This window comes from Carcharhinus amblyrhynchos, chromosome 25 (assembly GCF_965287045.1).
Source record: "Carcharhinus amblyrhynchos chromosome 25, sCarAmb.v2.hapA, whole genome shotgun sequence".
Classification (NCBI taxonomy): Eukaryota; Metazoa; Chordata; class Chondrichthyes; order Carcharhiniformes; family Carcharhinidae; genus Carcharhinus; species Carcharhinus amblyrhynchos.
This window is the reverse complement of record NC_137348.1, coordinates 23,389,232-23,409,856: the sequence shown is the minus strand read 5'-3', so window position 1 is coordinate 23,409,856 and position 20,625 is coordinate 23,389,232. Positions and strand designations below refer to the sequence as shown.

Genomic DNA, 20,625 nt, shown 5'->3' with positions numbered 1-20,625 from the left:
CCATCTTTGATCTCCAGATAAACTTGAAGATGGCCCACGTCACTGCTGCAGCGCAGGATTTGGGGATAGGCCACACCTGCGCCACGTACAACAACACGGACAGTACCTCGCACCAGATCACCAGGTTTTTCCCTGTCATGGAGAGCGAGCGTTGCTCCCACAAGCCCAGTTTTTGCCTGGCTTTGGCGATGCGCTCATCCCAGTTTTTGGCGCATGCCCCTGCCGCTCCAAACCATATCCCCGCCGCTCCAAACCATATCCCCAGCACCTTCAGGTACTCTGCCCTGACGGTGAAGGGGACAAAGGATTTGTCGGCCCAGTTCCCAAAGAACATGGCCTCGCTCTTACCCTGGTTGACTTTGGCTCCCGAGGCCAGCTCGAACTGCTCGCAGACCTGGAGGAGCCTGCGAACAGACGAGGGGTCCGAGCAGAAGACAGCCACGTCATCCATGTACAGGGAGGCTTTGACCTGCGTGCCTCCGCTGCCTGGGATTGTCACCCCTTTGATGCCTGGGTCGCTTCTGAGGGCCTCGGCAAAGGGTTCAATGCAACACACAAAAAGGACGGAGGAGAGAGGGCAGCCCTGTCTGACTCCAGACCTGATTTGGAAGCTATCTGTTTCCCACCCATTGACTCACTGTTGTTGGGTCAAAATCCTGGAACTCACTTCCTTACAGCACTGCGGATGTTCCTACAACACATGGACTCCAGTGGTTTAGGAAAGTAGCTCACTGCATCTTACCAAGGAAAGTTAGGAATGGGCAGTAAGTGCTGGCCTAGCCAACATCATATAAAAAAAAACATATTTAAAAAGTGATAGCTATTTGAATTTTAGTTTTGGTCAAAATGTCAACTTTTTGTTTTATGTTTTTATACACATCAACATAAATGAAACTCTTTCCATTTCAGTTACCCAGCACAGCATTTTTGGAGCAAACAGATAGGTGTAGAACAAACGTCCCTGTATTTTGCCATAAAATGTGCCTCACCCCCAATCTCAGAAAAGCAGTAAATTCAGCACCAGTGCAACATACTTTCCATTTCCCACGCCAATAATCCTGTGGCCGCACTGGGAGAATTTTGTATTCTAGCCCCATGTCCACTGAAAACTGAATTATGGGCAGCACAGCGGTTAGCACTGCTGCCTCACAGTGCCAGGGACTGGGGTTCAATTCCAGCCTTGGGTCACTGTCTGTGTGGAGTTTGCACATTCTCCCACAGTCCAAAGATGTACAGGTTAGGTTGATGGGCCATGCTCAATTGCCCCTAGTGTCAGGGAATGAGCAGGGTAATTGTGTGGCGTATGGGAATAGGGCCTGCATAGGATTGTGGTGGGTGCAGACTTGATAGACCGAATGGCCTCCTTCAGCACTGTAGGGATTCTATAGACTACCCAAACTAATTTCACCTCCCATCCCCCAACACACAACCCCCTCCCTTCACCCCTCCTCCCCTCCCTTCACCCCTCCTCCCCTCCCTTCACCCCTCCTCCCCCACCTCACCCCTCCTCCCCCACCTCACCCCTCCTCCCCCACCTCTCCCTTCCCTCACCCCTCCTCCCCCACCCCTCCCCTCCCTTCCCCCACCCCTCCCTTCCCTCACCCCCCTCCTCCTCCCACCAACCCCCACCCCACCCTCCCCTCACCCACCCTCCCCTCACCCCCACCCACCCTCCCCTCACCCCCCTCCCCTCCCCCAACCCCCTCCCACCCCCCCATGCCCCTCCCACCTCCCCCACGCCCCACTCTCCTCCCCCCCCTCCCCTCTTCCCCCCACCCCTCCCTTCCCTCTTCCCCCCACCCCTCCCTTCCCCTTCCCCCCCCCTCCCCCCCCCCACCTTCCCCTTCCCCCCCTCCCCCCCCCCACCTCCCCCCTCCCCCCTCCCCTCCCCCCCCCCTCCCCCCCCCCTCCCCTTCCCCCCCCCCTCCCCCTCCCCCCCTCCCCTTCCCCCCCCCCCCTCCCCCTCCCCCTCCCTTCCATGGGGACAGCGATGAATGGAATTCTGGCAATGCCTATTAAAGGAGGAACAATTTGTGAGGGAGCTTTCCAGGCTGCCCTTGTTATGATGCAGCTGAGGTCTTTGAGCATATTATATGCATTGCTTCCCCACCATTCATTTAACATCATCTGTCATACAGGGAGAACACAGAATTGGAAGCAGATTGAATTAAGTGTATTAAGATCTACGCAAGACAACTTTATGGATTATAGTATATGCAGCCTTACATTAATGCCCATGAGAAGAGCACAGGAGATAATCTATTCTTGTCTTCCTGTTCTTATTTAAAGTAAACTAGTGATTGGTATTTGAGGAATCTGATGAGGATATCAATAAATCATAACACCAGAACCAAAAGTCCAAAAGTTTTGGACTTTTTTTCCTAAAATTAGACTACTGCCTCTGTGGTATTGCTCTTAAAATATGTTGTTTGAATTTATTTGTTCATTACTGTATTTTATTATGTTTTTGTGCTGGTAGCAGGTGCTAGTTTACAACAACAGCTCAGTGCACCAAATTACATCCCTGCAGATTGACATCAACACACAAGAATTATTTATGATACAATTATTCAGAAATAAACCAGTTGATCACTAAGTTCTGAGCTCATTCGATATTACGACTTTTCACTTTGAGATTCAGCTGCCAAAATTTACACATTCAATAGCCCCAAAGGTGGTGACATTCTTTTCTTTTTAAGCATACTACCTCATAGTATGCTTTTTAAAAATTACCATAAATTAACAAGTTATAAAAGGGGTAGTTTTTATGGATGCCGAACGACAATGAACATCACCACCAAGCAGCCTTTGGAGAACATTTTGTTCTGATGATTTAGATGCTTCCCCTGTTAGGTAGGGCAACTTCTAGCTACATTATCCTAACATCCCATGTCACTTGGGAGATGTGAAAGCAAATTATTTTCTGCCAGCTGCCTCTTGGCTTTTTTAAAAAAAAGTCTGTTTACATAATTTCAGTGGTCAATTTTGACCTTTCTTCATGTCATGTCAACACAATTCACTTAAGGTAGTCATCTCAGGGGAAGGGGGGGGCAACAAGGAGGTGCCTGGGGCATTTGTTGTCAATTATGGTCTTGGGTAAGACAATACGGCAATCTCGTTATATTTCCCCGATTATATTTACACCGCCTGCTTTTTACTCCCCGGCATCTCCCCGCTCGATCCCTCTTTCACTCAAACTTATATCTCTATCGTATACATTCTCTATATTACATTATATTCTTTGCTAACATATACACTACTGCCTTTTATCCCCCTCACTATTCATCCCAATTCCACCACTGCCATCCACTTCTCTCTCACTCAAACATATTTATCTCTATGTTGTATGTTATATCACCCAGATATTTATACCGCCAGCCTTTTATTATCCCCCCCAAATTTATTCCCTATTCCACCACCAAGCTCTCTCTCACCTCACTCAAGCTTACACGTCTATATTCTGCATTATAATCTCCCTGACAACATTAACACCACCTACCTTTATTCCCCCTCCCCATTTCGTCCCTGTTTTACCACCACTAAGCTCTCACTTACTCAAATTTATATCTCTATATCCTACATTATAACATTTACACCGCCTGCTTTTTTCAAATTCACTCTATTTATTCCTATTTCCATCATCACCACTGCCACCAAGCTCTTCTTCCCTCTCACAGAATAAATAAGTTTGCGTGAGAGGGAAGAGGAGCCTGGCGGTAGTGGTGATAATGGAAATGGGAATAAATAGAGTGAATTTGAAAAAAAGCAGGCGGTGTAAATAGAATAAATAAATGTTTGCATACGATATCTCTGATTAACATTTACACCGCCGGCCTTTTATTACCCCCTCCCCCAATTTATTCCCTATTCCACCACCAAGCTCTCTCTCAAGCTTACACTTATTCCCTATTCCACCACCAAGCTCTCTCTCAAGCTTACACTTCTACATCCTGCACTATAATCTCCCTGATAACATTATTACCACCTGCCTTATATTCCCTATTCCAGCACCAAGATATCTCTCACTCGAGTTTACACCTCTATATTCTGCTATAATCTCCCTGATAATATTAACACCGCCTGCCTTGTATTACCCTATTCCAGCACCACAGCCACCCAGCTCTCACTCTCCCTCAGCCACTCACGCAAACTGTCGCCTCCGCCTCAAAAAAAAGCGGCTCGTTCCGGCTCGACCGCTCCACTCCGCCGCATCCTTCCGCTACATGGAAAGTAGTGCAGGCAAACAACAAAAAATATAGAACGGCGGGGGGAGGGGGAGGAGACAGAGGGGGGGGGGGGAAGATTAAAGCAAACAAGGAGGGTAGGTGGCTCAGAATGAGGAGTGGGGAGGTGGAAATAACCGCTGCCTCCGTGGCCGGGGTGAATGATCGGGAAGCTTCCATACCTGAGCAGATGGATGTTTGTTTTGAGGAGAGACCGTTGCGCGGAGGGATACACGGCGGGGATGCTCCCTTCCTGTTAAGGTCTCTCTCCCTCACGGGGGGAGTCGCCGCGATCCGGAGCAAAATGTCGGAGTCGGAGCAGTGCTGTGCCGCCAACGACTCGACCTTCCATCGGCTTTTATGACCCGCGGTCAAGCCGCTTGTTTACATGTATTTATTAATTGCTTCTGTGAAGTTAACTTATTAAAGTTTTTCTTTCTTCGATGGAAAGATGGATGTTACTTCTTCTTCTTCTTAGTGCCTACAGAAAAGGTAAGTTTTTTTTCTGTCTCTTCATCACCCTCCCTGACCCGGGGGGGTGGGGGGGACGCAGAGAGAAAGCAGCTGTCAAAGACAACCCAACCTGCTAGGCAAATGGTTCCAGCCCCCTTCGGCGCTGCTGATCGGGGATTTATCCATCAGTCAAACCGAAGTCCACTCGCCATTGGTCTGGCCGTACGTCAATCACTCTTCAGGGTGGAGTCGTAATGCTCTCTGGGCTGTCAGGTTAGGTTGAGGTTTGCAGCCGTGCGCTTTAACCTGGCTGACACTAAATATCTCCGCACCGGATTGCCCCGGATAAATGTACGGCTGGTTCAGCTGGAAAAAGATTGCGTTCGACCCGCATTGGGAGCTGTCCGCCCTCACACCCTCCCTTCCTCCCTCACCACCCTCCATTCGACAGGATGACAAGTGTATTCGCCATGTTTTCCCCAAGTGTCAGAGCTGTGGCCATGGGTGTGTGTGTTTGTGCTGCTTTGACAAGAGTCTGGTGCAGAAAAGCCCCCGCCAGATTCTTCGGGAGTGGCCGTCCTGCCTTGTTCAATTTAAACACTATCTTCTCGGTGTCGGAACTCCTGTCACCCTCTCTTTCGGTTCCAAAAGGGAACCGAAGGGCTCCTCCCTCCCCCTCAGTACGTTTTGACTCTCCCTCTTCCCCCCCCCCATAAAAAAATAACGTCGTGGGTTTTATCTCAATTTACCACTAAAACACCGTCCTCTTGTAGTCGCTATTTGTTTCCATTGAGTGCGTACAGTTGCGCAATAAGCGCGCACAAACCTGCAATCTGGAGTGTCCAAGCTGTACTTTGCACATAGTGGCTGCACATGCCTCGTTTCTGCTTTTCTGTATTCTCTTAAATCGGGCTCGATGACACGTTTTATACCACTGGCGTTTTTGTTTATTTAACGCCAGTGAATTCCCAATAATCACTGTTGATTATTGGGATAAGTACAGTTGACCTGACTCGAAGCTTCCGTCATGTAAAGTCACACCCTTCCCGTGTTCAAATATAGAAAGCATCGAGGCTCTAAAAAACCTGCTGTTTAGTTTCGAGCAGCTTATCGTCTATTTGAATTTGTTTAGATGCATTGATGTAACTATGTTCACCATGTTGCCAATTCCTGTTCAATGTAGTGGAACATCTAGATTTCTAAACTTGAAAAGCCAGTTAGGCCGACTTTGGAAAAGTCTAAGTCCAGTATACTTGAATAGTTTTATGTACCATATATTTTCCATGGCAAATATACACATCAGGACTTGATACAGAAAGACCTTTACGTTATGGTAAATGCACATGGCCAGTGAGATCTCTCCATTGGTGTGTGTTTAATTTTTGTACCCTCTTCAGATTATGGTTGTGCTTTGTGACTGGTAAATGGGACCCATTTTTGCATTGATACATTATTTAAGTATTCAGAGTTGCAATTTGGCATCTTCCTGTTACTGTTAATAGATACTATATTTGGAAGCATTGATTTTTTTTTGGTTCGCCCTCAGGATGTGGGTATTGCTTGCATGGCCGATATTGCCCTTTTTTTTCTTGCCCTAAAAAGGTGGTGATGTGGTGTCTTCTTGAGCTGCTGAGTTTTTCTAGTACTTTGATACACCTAGCTGGTGGCCACTTCCTAGGGCTGTATGTTTTGAGGGCAGACTGGACAAGAATGGAAGAATTCCTTCCTTTTTTAAATAAAGTGAGCCAATTAAGTTTTCACAACAGTCCAATCTCTTTATGGTCAGTCCTTACTTCCAAATTTTAAAAACTGAAGTCAAATGCCCATTTTCTGGTTTTAGTCCATGCCCTTGGAATCCTGGCTCAGTAACATAATAGCTATGCTATCATACCCAGCTTAATGATGTGAATTAATTTGTTTTACTGTAATGCATGTATTATATTCAGTTGATGTAGCAACCATGTTTTGATAAACCGTCAAATGCAGTAGAGCAACATTAGTTCCTAACTGTAGCTGGAGGCAATCCAAAACATTGATATTTTAGATGTCATAGATTAAAAAATGTTAATAAATCTTTGTTCCTGTTAACAGTTACCAACTCGTTTTAGTTTGGATTGTGAAGTATTGGAAATCTGTCTCATATTTTAGCAATAACTGAATTGCAAATGGAGCATTTGTCCATGTCAAGCAATGGACTTGAGTAAATTTTGTTTAGATATTCTATGGTGCCGTAAGCAAAATTTCTAGTAACTTATTCGATATTTTGGTGTTGTAGAGTCATGGTTTTACAGCACAGGAAGAGGCACTTCAGCCCATCGCGTCCATGCCGGCCATCAAGCACCTATCTATTCTAATCTGGGAGCCCGGTGGCACAGTGGCTAGTACAGCTTCCTCTCAGTATCAGGGACCAGGTTCAATTCTGGTCTCGGGCCACTAATGATGCAGAGTTTGCACGTTCTCCCTGTGTCTGTGTGGGTTTCCTCCAGATGCTCTGGTATCGTCCACAGTACAAAGATGTGCAGGTTAGGCTGGCCATGCTAAATTGACCCTAGTGTCAGGGAGATTAGCAGTGTAAATATGTGGGGTTACAGAAAAAGGGCCTGAGTGGGATTGTGGTAGATGCAGAGTCGATGGGCCAAATGGCCTGCTTCTGCAAGGTTGGGATTCTATGGGAATCCCCTTTCCCAGCACTTGGCCCATGACCTTGTATGCTATCGCATTTCAAGTGCTCATCTAAATACTTAAATGTTGTGACAATCTAGTCACAATATTGGTTGATCTCTGATAATCTGCTTAACTAAAAGTTAGCTTTTATACTATTTATTGTTATATCTGCATATGCTTCAAGTTGCTCTGATTATTGATTTTCATACTACAGTACGGTGTCTTTATGGGCTTATTACACATTTCAAGACCTGTTCCTAAGAGCTCAGTTGACGTTTGGGAAGAAAATAGTGCTCGTTTCATTGCTGGCATAATGACATTCCATAAAGTGGAATAATATCATTTGGTGAATTGAGAAGTGCACTAAAACTAGGATCCTGTTTATGCTGAGAATTTATGCATGAGTCCAATATAAAAGTGAAATTCATCCTGTGGTGTTTATTGGATAATATCAGGTACATTGACTAACTTATTTCCATTCCTACCCTCCATACACTTCCCCTTTCTTAAAATTTCTTTCAAAACACAGCAGCAATAGAGATTGCCAGTCGTCATCATTGTTTTTGTGATGTCATTCTTCTACATGTGTTGTGCAGAATGCACATAGTTTTGTATCTTTGAGATATCAATGAATTTCTGACCAGCTGACCTTTTTATAGGTTAAGCACTGATTTAAAAGATAATATAAAACAGATCTGTGTAATGGAAACAAGTTTTTTATAGGAACAAATTATTACAGTCATTCAAACATTGACAGCATCACTGACGTTTTGGGCGTCATGTTATGATTTCAATACAGCAGTTGCATTGCTGAGTAGACAAGTGTACACGGTAATCAACCTGCAAAGAGTTCTAAATAATAAACTGTTCATTTTCAAAGTATTTATTATGGCCTGTGACGTAGAGGGTTCTTGACACCAGTGCAGCAGTGATGTTGATTACTACAGTTCTAAACTTTCTATTCTATGGTTGGATTACCAACACCATGAGAGATTTGTTTACTTCCTATTCCTTTACAAGATGTCTTACTAAACTGAGTTATAAAGCTTTGTTTTGTTCGTGATTATTCACTTCTATCTTTGTAACACCATCTCTGCCTTTACTGCCATTTCAGCTCTTCTCAACCTCTGACAGCTAAAGCCCTTATCAACATCTGTTATCTCCAGAGTTGACTTCTCAATTTTCCTTCTCATTGGTGCACCTAATTGTTTCACAACTCAAACTCAGCTTGGTGTCCTGAATGAAGTTGCCCATTACCAATTTCCATTTTTCTCAGTGCTGTGAATAGAAAAATCTATTATTTACTAATCATCTGTAGTCTCACTCCACTTTATCCCTAAAGCTTCAGTCAATCTGTCTTCGCTTATATTTCACAACCTTCTAAATTTGGCCCTCTGCAACTCTCCCTTTCATTCTACCACCAGGGTCACAACTTCTGGTAACTTTGTTTTTGCTGTCTCTCTTTAATTGCCTCCCTGAATCTCTTCACCTTGTTACATTTCTCTTCCTCATAAGCTTATCTCTTTGGTCATGCTAACTTTCCTTTCATTACATGGCAGTGCTTCTTGTTTCTTTAGCTAAACTATCAGTATATTTAATTATACTGATGTAAACTTTATGGTACCAATTTGTTAAGAAAATTTGAATGTAGTAGACCTTGAATATCGTGGGTTATCTTTCCAACACTTGTTGAAGCTGGAAATGAGAGGATAGACACGCCAACATCAGTGACCTTGCTTAAGCAGGCACCACAAACTTCAAGGCTATGATAATCTGCCATTAGCTTCACTGAGTTGGTTATGTAGTTTGGAAGTCAATAACAGGTTCCCAAAGCAGGTCATCTTCTCCCAGCCTAGGCAAGGCAGATGTGCTAGAAGAGGATCTCTGTCTGAGAAATGGTTCAAGGATGTGCTGAAAGCCAACATGAAGAAATGCAATATTGATATCAACAACTAGGAGATAATCTTGGATCAAACAGGATAGCAGCAGTGTCTGTGGGAAGGATCCCAGTATTTTGATAGCCACCAGTGACAAAATATAGAGGAAAAGAGAGAGTGGAGGAAAGGACACACTAGAACCTGAACTGATGGCATATAACCAGACATCCTACATCCTACATGCAATTAAGTATATGATCCCAAATCTGCCTGATCAGTCACCTTTGGATTTGTGGAAGACAGTCATCCTTGCAAGGGATAGCCATTCAATAATAAGACTGTCATAACTTAAGTAGAGAAATACTAATGAGGTTTTCAGATATGTGTGTCTGTGTATAAAGAAAAGGAAATTGATGATTTGATTGGTTTAAAATTAATCCTGTTATTTTTGCTTTGATTCAGGAAAAATTATCACCTTTTTATTCCTTTATATAGAGGTTGGAAACGTATTCACAGCACTTGTAAAGCTGCTCTTGCTCTTTGTTACAATATTTATAACTTTGCAGTGTTTATGTGGATGTTTTTTGTTTTTACCTATTCCCCTCCCACTTGAGGAACCTTTTTTCCTGCTGAGGGTGAGATGGAAATTATAAATAGTTCAGGCAGATAAAGGGCATGTAAAAAAGATAAATGTGGCATTAAACAAAAAGGGTATTTATTTTCCATTTTATTTATAAATTAGGGAATGTAAACAAGAAAACTACAAAAATACAACTTGCATCTAGAAATTTTAGCATTCATCCTGAAGTGCCATTCCTCCAACTTATTCCTGATTTTTATTTTTTAATTGTACACAGTTAGCTATTTTGATTACTCAATGATACGTGTACTGCAGTAGTTCTCAATCTTTTCAGTAACATGACACACTTCAGTGAGACAAACAATTCCACAATACACCCACTTTTTTCAGCTGAACGATTACTTATAAACATTGCATTTACTATGGTTACAGTCTTGCTAGAGAGATTTGCAATGTACAAAATGTAATACCATTAATCAAGAAAGAGTGGAGAGAGAAAACAGAATTACAAGCCAGTTAGCTTGACTCCAGTCTTTGAGATATGATCAGGCATGAATTTAGGAAAGGGAGATTAAGTTTGATGAATTTATTGTTTGAGGATGTAACTAGTAGAGTAGCTGAGAAGGAACCATAGATGTAGTAATAGTATTAATGGATTTTCCATACAGTCCCTACAGTACAGAAGGAGGCCATTCGGCCCATTGAGTCTGTACTGACCACAATCCTATTCCTGAAACCTCTCATTTTTACCCTGCTAATCCCCCTGACACTATGGTCAATTTAGTTTGGCTGTTCCACCTAACCCACACATCTTTGGACTGTGTGAGGAAACCCGTACAGACACAGGGAAAACGTGCAAATTCCACACAACCAGGAATTGAACCCAGGTCCCTGTGAGGCAGCAGTGCTAACCACTATGCCACCATGCTGCCCAAATTCCAATTTTCAATTTTCAAAAGGCATTCAACTAGGGTGCCACACAAAGTTGTATGGAGTTGCGGATGGGGGTGGGGGGGAAACGTATTAGCATGAATAGAGGTTAATGGAGAAGAAGCAAAGGGTATGAAACAATCTTTTATGTTTAAACTGGTTTTCAATGCATGGTTATAAAGGGCTCACTTCTCAGTAACTCTAGAATTAGAGTAACTAAAGCTGTCATAAGTCAGTAGTATGCATTATCTTATAATCACTGTCTATTATTTCATTTAATTTATATAGTCCTAATCAAATCAAGTCGTTGTCGTCTTCTGGTGATTGGAGGGGGGGTGAGGTAGATAAAGCCAGCTTCAGGGGTTGGTCAGTTCTGTTATTGCTGCAAATCCCCCTCAATGCTGACAATCCAGGAACAGTCTGCACTGCCATTTCATTCAGGAAAGTCCTCTCTTTCTGTCTTGGGTTCTGAATACTTACATTATTTCAGGTAAAATCCTATAGTAAAAATAACAGATGAAAACTCTGTTTTGTTTTTTCCAGAAGCATAGGGGGTTTTAGTTAAGTCAGTCAGCATGGTCGGTGCAGCCTTGGAGGGCCGAAGGGCCTATTCCTGTGCTGTAATTTTTTGTTCTCCTGAGAAAGCAAAGCAGCAGCTGCAGCTTTTCAATGAGTATTTTCTCCAAGGAGGACTTGGCTGCCCAATGGCAACAACCTTGGCTAGTCCTGTTCACCACCATGCTGACTGCCAGGAACTCACCCCCAGGTAGGGCCAAAACTACTGCCTGAACAAAACCCCGCAGCCTCATAACACAAACTGCAACCAGTGACTCCCTTTTGATTTTCAGATGTTCATTTAAATAAATAAATGGAGAGAAGTCTCTGTGAAATCTTCCTGAATGGGGTGAAATATTCGGCATGACTGCATCCTGGATTGAAGGGGTCCTGCAGTGGGGCATGTTGGGTGGCTTGATGCAAGGGTGTATGCATTTCGGCCATTGCGACACATTTGCATGCTTCTCATAGCACACCAGGTGTAAACCTCATTATGTATGATGCAGTGTTGAACAATTTGTCTAGGAAAATACAATATTTGTTTTCTCAGGGTCACTGCAATTTGTGTCTACGTTCCCAAAGTTGGTCTCATATTCCTTTAAGGATGGGAATAACCAGATATGACACTGACTGCAAATGTTAAGCATTCAGGTGGAGACTTCCTGGATGCCATCCATGGCATCAATAACTAGCACGTTTTTGAGGGCAATGGGGTGTGGCAAATGAAAACTTGCAACAGACTACCTGTCCACATCAGAGTTTTAAAGAAAAAACTAAGTAGGAATGTTAAAGAATTATAATGCTTTGTGATGTGACATCTCGGTCTTTGTGCTTGCTGACCTGCACTGGTCTTCAGTTAAGTAAAATCTTGATTTTTTTAAAAAAAAAAATTTCATCCTTTTTCAAATCCCTTTGTGTTGCCTTGTCTCTCTCTGTCTAACCTCCTTCAAACCTACAACTGTCTTGAGATATATGCATTCTTCCACTGCTAGACTCTCTCTTTTTAATGGGATTTGGGTGTTGCTGGCTGGCCAGCATTTATTGCCCATCCTTAGTTGCCCTTGGAGGGCAGATAGGAGTCAACCTCATTGTTGTGACTCTGGAGTCACATGTAGGCCAGATCAGGTAAGGACGGCAGATTTCCTTTCCTGAAGGACATTAGTGAACCAGATGGGTTTTTCCAACAATGGTTTCATGGTCATCAGTAGACTCTTATTTCCAGATTTTTAAAAAAATTGAATTCAGATTTCACCATCTGCCGTGGTGGGATTTGAACCCAGATTCCCAGAACATTAGCTAAGTTTCTGGATTAATAGTCTGGTGATTAATACCATTAGGCCATCGCCGAGGTTAATTGTCCAACCATTGGTGGCTGTGATTTCAGCTTTCAAGGCCCTTTGCTTTCAAATTCCCTCTGTCTTTTTCCTTCTTTAAGATCCTTTGTCTGTCCTAATGTCATGCGTGGCTGGAGCATGTTGCTACCCTGTTATTGGTCTTTAGATGTTATAGGCATTTGTACAAGAACAGGCTGGATCAACTGAATTCATTCAATGAAAAAGTTTAAGAATATAAAATCTTTAGGCGTATGAAATATTTTATAAACAATTATGGTTTAACACTAAAGTATAGTACTATAGTACTAGAAGTGAAATATTACATTTGCAACATACAAAGGTAATGTCTAAATGGTGATTGCTGATGTTGGGATTCAGTTTGTTGACTGATTAACTCAGGGGACATTAGGTTTTTCAGAGCTTCTGTAAATCAAGTGACAAATGTGTCACATGACCTTTCCAGATGGGAAAGGGATGGTATTTACTTTAAGTTTAATTTATAACTATATTTAAGCCCTTTTCCTTGTTCTTCTGCTCCTTTCAAACTTAAGTAACTTCGGCTTAAGAAAAGACATGTCTTTGTGTAGTGACCGTTCAGAAGTATCCAACAATAACTCTGAAGTGCAGTAACAAAAAAAGACATAAAAACCTCTAAAGCAAGACTAGAAATGAGTGACTGGTTACTCTTCAGGTGATGGCTGAGGAAGAATGCTGACTAGGACACTAGAAATTGTTGATTTTAAAAACGTTTATATGTCTTTGTCTTTTAATGTAATAACATTGCAAGGCATTTCAATGGTGTGTGTGTGTAAAGCAGTGGTATAATCAGACAAAGTCAGTAGAAAGGGGAAATCCTGTTTGACAAATCCATTGGAATTCTTTGAGAATGTAACTAGTAGAGTTGACCATGGCGAGCCAGTGGATGTCGTTTATTTAGACTTTCAGAAGGCTTTTGATAAAGTCTAACAAAACAGATTATGTAAAGTTAAAGCACATGGGATTGCAGGTAATTGGCAGCTGACGACACAGCCACCAGTTCTGGAGCAATTAAAATCAGGAATACTTGGTCAGAATTGTATGAGAGCAGATACCTTGGGGGTTGTGAGGCAGAAGGAGATTAAAAAGCTTGAGAGAACTGAGGCCATAGAGTACTTTTCACATGGAGGTAGTGGAATCTTTGAATCTACTCCAAAAGGCAGATTAGCAATTCCCTAATATTGCACTGAAGTGTCAGTTTACTGAGACATGGGCTGTATTTCTCTGGCATGCCCCACCGCTGCTGTCACAGGGAGGAGAATTTTGCACTCAACCAAATTGCCGTTTACTGCAGTGGGACGGGAGAATCCTGCTGATGTGAATGGCCAGAGAATTCCACCTATAGGCCACAATTTCCTGCATCCAAGATGAGTGCTATGAATTGATCCAAGCTGGCATTCAGGTTTATTTAGCATCACAAATAGGATTACAGTAACACTGCAATGAAGTTACTTTGAAAATCCCATAGTTGCCACATTCCGGCACCTGTTAAGGCTCACTGAGGGAGAATTTAGCATGGTCAATGCATCTAACCAGCACGTCTTTTGGATGTGGGAGAAAACCCATGTAGACATAGGGAAAATGTGCAGACTCCACACAGACTGTGACCCAAGCCGGCAATTGAATCTGGTGCTGTGAGGCAGCAGTGCTAACCATTGTGCCACCATACTGTCCTAATTTATTTGTATCTTTTAAATTTTGAATATTGTGTTATTTTAGCTTAAGAACATGAATTTTAATGCTGATGTGTAATTCTTCCTTTAAGAATATGGGTGGTTAAATTGTCTGCTGGGTGGTTCTTGGATGATTTTCAGTTTGGTTACTTTGTTGACATTGGATGATTTTAATTAGGGTGCAGGGGGCTGCTGTGACTTGGTTTCAGCTTCCTGAGCAAATGCTACAGAAGAAAATGGTTCAGGGTTCCTGCTCTGGTTGTGATCTTGTGAACTCTACTTCAAATGTTTGGGTAGAGTATGGGCAAGGCTGGGTTCCAGTGCCCAATTTGTTGAATATCTCAGCAAAATTCTCAGTTCACAAATCTCATAAGGAATAGTTCTTAAAACTAAGAATTTAAGAAGCAGGAATAAGCCATACAGCCCCTTTAGCCTGTTCCATCATTTAGTAAGATCATGGCCAGTCTTGACAATTCCACTTTTATCACCTGATCTCTACATCCCTTAATTCCTTGGCCTAGAATCTATCATCTCGACCTCATATGAACAGCCTACCAACCTGAAGATAATCTTCTTATTCCTACTCTCTATTTCCTGTCCTTTAACCAATCCTCCATTCCTACTAATAGGTTAAACCCCATTTCATAAGTCCATATCTTGTGCAACAACCCTTCATGTGGCACCTTATGGGAATTCAAATATATCCTATATTAGCTGGTCTAATTTATCAACTTCAAATTCTAATAAGTTATCAGACAATTTCCCTTTTCATAAAATCGTGTTGACCCTGCTTAATCATATTTTTCTCCAAGTGCCTTGTTACTACTTCCTTAATAATGGATACCAGCATTTTCCCAGCAACTGGTTAACTAGTTCCCAGTTTTCTCTGTCTTGATTAGCACTGTTATATTTAAGGCACTAGAGCTACTAGCATCCTTCGGTTGAGGAAAACATCAAGTAGGTTTTTTAAATTCTGCTGTTGCACTGTATATCAAGGACATAAATGTGGATGTTGGATTTGCAAATACTGATCTCAGTTCTAAATTTAGAACTTGCTCTTGTAGAAGATACTGGGTGCATTTTAGATATCTCTGCTAAATGGATGGCAAGTGGGGAGAAAAAGAAGGCCTATGTACATGTTTAAACTACTGCCTAAGCAACCTGAGCAGGGTTTACGAGCTAGGACAAGTCCTATGGGAAACCAGCAATTTTTTTTTAAATTTTTCAAAAACCTGGCTATATAATCATAACTGATCTATCCCATACATCTAGAAGCAAAAATCAGAATGGAATATCATTAGAATGGTTGACAAATTTTGTTTAGGGTGTTTTATAAATGTAGCGTTCCAAAGTACTTCACAGAAGCATTATAAAATATTAACTCCAAGGAGATCTAATTAGGAGATTTTGGATCAGATAATCAAAGGCTTGATTAAAAAGGTGGTTTTAAGGAGTGGCTTATTGGAGGAAAGATAGGGGATAGAAGATATTCCAAAGTTGAGGACCCAGGCAACGTGACCTCCAATGGTGCAGCAATCTAAAATTGGGCATGCACAATAGGTTCAAATTACAGAAATTCCAGTATTTGAAAGGGTTGTGCAGTTGGAGGAGATTAAAGGTAGGCAAGGCCATAAAGGAATTTGAAAATAAGGATGAGAATTATAAAATCAAGATGTTGCCAGGCTGGGACTGAATGTGGGTCAAATGAGTACAGGGTGATGGGAGAACAAGACATGGTGTGAGTTAAAACGTGGCTACCGGAGTTTTGGATGATTCCAAGTTTACGAAAGGTAGAATGTGGGAGCAAAGCAGGGAGAATGTTGTACTAGTGGTGAAAACATGCATGAGGGCTTTGGCCACACTGAGCTGAGACAGGGTGAGGTCAAGCGATGCTATGGAAGTGAGAATAGATGGTTTTAGCGATGGTATAAATACAACATTTGACGTTCATAATGTCTAAAGATTTTGATTCTTCTATATTCCTGGCAACTGCAGGAATTTGAGTTTTTGGCAGACAGTAGATGTGCGTTACACAATAATTGCATTAAGCACAAATTTCAGTATTTGTAAACAGAAGCAAAGGTATATTAGATAAATGCCTTTCCAGCTGAATATATTTTTCTGCTCCTATGTTGCTTGATGAATCACTCAGTATCCACTGCAATCTCTGGACTTCACAGTTGTGGCACTATGAAGTTCTGAAAGGCTGCTCCATGCTTGGTAGAAGTAAAGCATGTCCTTTTCAAAGTGAAGGAGCATGGATATTTTGTAAGCATTTGTTACCACAATGATTACTATCTGAGCATATTGGAATGGTTGGGCCATTTTTTTTAAGGTAGCCAGTATATTCATTCAATTTAAACAGTGGCTTGAGACTTAAAATCTATTCTTAATAGTCAAAAAGGAATGCCTTTTTAGGCATTAAAGCTATTTAATTATGTAAATCTTTAAATGTGGAACCCTACAATAATGAACTGAATGTTACATAATTGCTTCTGTTGTAATTGTGGCAGGATTTATATCATAAGCCTTTTTCCAGTTTCAATCCTTCATACAGTGAAGGACAACCAGCTTGCAAGTATTGATAATGAGGATCATTAGTACACTTATAAAGTGGAATAGAAATGAAGGTTCCAACATACGAAGTTATACTTCGTACCTTTTGAAAACTTTCAAATGAAGGCATTTAATTATTAAAAGAAGCAAATTATCTTTTCCAGTTATTTTTCTGGTTTTTTTTAATCAAGTCTGTCTTGATTGCCTAATATCAGATTTTTAGATATTTATCAAGGAATTTTGTTCTATTTGTGGTATTTCATTTTATTCTAATTTCTTTCCCACTTCCTATCATTTTTGTTCACTTTTTTTGATCTCTTTTCTTTGCTGCTACACACATAACCAAACTCAAACGAAAAAACTCTTTTTCCATTTGTGTGGTGAGGGCCCTGTTGTATTTTGTGAAGCAGCTTTTGGCAGGGAGTGGGAAGTTAGGCCTCGGGCTGTTGCTGTTACTGTATTGCTGCTACTGCTTTATAGTGGGCTGATGTTTTGGTTGTGTGCTTTTTCATTAATATTGATATGTGGTCTTAAGCAGGGAAGGTGCAAAATCTGGATCCGAGTCAGACTGGAGTTTGGAAAGCTGGGAATAAGTACATTGTGGGAGGTATAAAGTGGCTGCTGAAATAAGAAAATAGTATGTAACGAATAAGGCAAAGCATTAAGAGATTCCCGTCCCTTAACAGCTACCATAGGGAAGAAACAAACAGCAGGAAACCAAGCAAACGGCTTTGCTAATCATTTCTTCCTCCTGCCCCCAACCTGATGATATTCCAGGATCTTCCTCTTAACGCAGAATATTAGGAGGATCCCTCTGTTGATAACCAAAGGAATTATCCTCTTTATGTATTGGTCTTTTTAACATCCCTAATTGCTTCAGTGGGGACATATGTAGCTTTATGCCAAATTTTTATTTTCTAAGGGGACATTAGGGTAGATGACAATGGAGTTTAGGAAATTTCATAACTTTGGGCATTGGCAGCTGTAGACATGACTGCTAATGATGGAGCAATGAAAATTAGAACTGCTTAAGAGGCCAACATTAGATCAAACACAGATGCTGCTGATGGGTTTTGGGGTTGAAGGAGATTACAAAGTTGGGGTTGGATGAGGCTATGGTGGTTGGGTTTGAAACAAGGATCTTGACTTTAAAATCAAGACATTGACCTGTACTGATTCCTGGTCATGCAATGAGCGCAGGGGTGCTAGGTTTAGGAGGGTAGAATGTGAGAGGCCAGTCATCAGTACATTGAAAAAGTTGTGGCTAATAGTGACAAACATAGTTGAGGATTTCAGCAATAGGTGAGTTGAAGTACCTACAAGGTCTGCTGAAGTTATGGAGTTGAAAATAATCCTATTGTTGATATGGATATATGGTCTGAGACTCATGTCAAGGTCAAATTTGATACCAACGTTGCAAACAGTTCGGTTCAATCTCGGGCGATTGCAGGATTGAGTTATAAAATCAGTAGCTTGGAACAAAATTTAATCTTAGTGGGAGTAAGTCTGCTCATCCAATATTGAATTTTGGATAAGCAGCTTGAATTTAGGCACAGTGGAAGAGTCAAGAGCTGGTTGTCATCAATAAATATGTCAAAATCTTTTTCAGATGATGTTGCCAAGAAACAACATATAAACTAGAAATGAGCTGACAAAGGATAGATCCTGGGGGGGCATCAAAGGTAATGGTGCAATGGGAAGAGAAGCATATGATTTTCTGACTACGCCGGAGGGGTGGAGTGTGTGCATGATGTTTAACCACTGACCAGAAATTGAACAAGACCAACTATATAAATACTGTGCCTATAAGATCAAGCCAGAGGCTGGGAATTCTGCAGCAAGTAACTTGCCTCATGACTCAAAGTCTGTCCACCCATGCATATGTCTGATGGAATAATCTTCTTGCCTGGATAAGCACAGCTCCAACAACAGTCCAGAAGCTCAGTACCATCCAGATCAAAGCAGCCTATATGATTGCACCTTAAAACAGTCACTCCTTCCATCATCAAAGTGCAGTGGCAGCTGTGTACCATCTGCAAGATGCCTTAGTGAGTTGTTGCAGTTCTCCTTCAACAGCACCAATCAAACTCCTGACTTCTACCATTTTAGCAAGACCAGGGCAACAGATGCATGGGGTCACCACTATCTGCAAGTCTCATACCATTCTGACTTGGAACTACATCAATATTACTTGGAACTACATCAATATGGGCCAAAATCCTGGAACTCCCTTTCTCCCTTTCCAACAGCACTGGGGATACTGTAGTGGTTCAAAGAGGTAGCTTGCCACCACCTTCCTGAGGACAGTTGGAGATGGGCAATCTATGCTGGTTTAGCCAGCAATGCCCATCTTCTGAAAGGATTTTAACAAAAAAGTATATTTCTAAGAAAATTCAATTATCTTTTTTGCTTTGCTTTTGCTACTTTTTAACCTCCTGTGCTGCTAAAGTGATGATATGTTGCTGTGAATACTGATGATAGTTATGGGCCAAGGTGGGTGATGGAATGAGGGTGTGTCATGGAGTAGATAATATTTAACTTTGACTGTATTGTTGCCTGACGTCAGTACATGTGCATTTCCAGGAGTTGTTGGCTTGTTATCAGCCTTAAAGTTTCCCCTTCCTGATTAAAGGATACTAGGGCCAATTTTAGTTTATTCCATTGTCGCACTAATTGAGATTAGTCACTTTACACAAACTGGAATTCAAAAACTAAATATCTTTAAAATAATTAGATCCATTTCTGAATCATTGGCCTGGCTATTTGGCATAGCATTCAGTATTTTCATTTTGCCTGTCTTGTCTTGTACTGTAGAGGGTTATATTAAAATTGTCACTTTATTTGAATTTGTGCTTGGATAATTTGGCTCTAAAAATGGACTGCTGTTATTCTTGAAAATGCCCTTTAACAATACTTGGTGTGCCTAAACATGCTGTGCAACCCTCTTAATAATATTTGTACGTGCAATAATTATTTACTATCTTCAGTAAAGTGCAAGTGGTGTAAAATTAGTTCAAGCGTAAAATAGGTTATGGAGTCCAAACTTTAAGCCACATGGACTTTAAGATAAAGTAGATCAAATTGAAGAGTATTTGGTTGATCCTTACTTAGCCATACAATAAGGAAAACCTATATTCACTCTTCCCAACTTCCTCTACAAAATTGATTTCCAAAATATAGGAATTAGGAGCAAAAGTAGGCAGTTCAGCCCTTCGAGCCTTCTCTGCCATTCAGTCAGATCATGGCTGATCTGTTCCAGGTCTTGAATCCAGTAGTCCTAAAGTTAATATGAATTAAACAATAGTAGAGTTTCAAATCCCTACTTGGAAGCATTGTGAAATTGCAGGTATGAACTGGTGTTTTGAAAATATCATCATTGGCCTAGGAACATTTGAATTAGTGATATTTGGTGTAGTTCAGCTCCTTTTTTGTTTTAAAGTTTAGATCCAAGCAGTCGGTCCAGCATTTTTGTGTGTTTGCTATGTTAGAATTTCTGTTTTCTTAATAACTGTGTTAGATTTCATATCTCCATGTTAGTATTGCAAATACTTGATGTTTTGTAATTGTTGTTGCCATGCGAGGATTGTTGACATTCTTTTCTCCTTCATCCTAACTTGCATGCTCATGACCTTTATTGGAAGTCTTTGATATGTAAGTTGCAAATCTCAAATTAGATCAATAAGCACAGGAGATATTTTCCCTTCTCTTGGACCCACCCCCAACAAATGTTTTTAGAACTTAGCC

The 20,625-nt window shown here is 41.4% G+C and overlaps 1 protein-coding gene across 5 annotated transcripts in view; it reads left to right on the top strand.

Annotated features, from left to right (window-relative positions):
• The first annotated feature begins 4,507 nt into the window (after positions 1-4,507).
• Positions 4,508-20,625, top strand: part of rc3h2 (ring finger and CCCH-type domains 2) — a 92,208-nt gene continuing 76,090 nt past the window's right edge. For 4 of the 5 annotated variants that reach the window (XM_080212116.1, XM_080212115.1, XM_080212117.1 and 1 more), the window contains exon 1: positions 4,509-4,715. The gene's annotated coding sequence lies outside the window, so the exon portion shown is untranslated. Of the gene's footprint in view, positions 4,716-20,625 lie in introns of all 5 variants that reach the window. The other variant, XM_080212118.1, reaches the window with a different exon arrangement.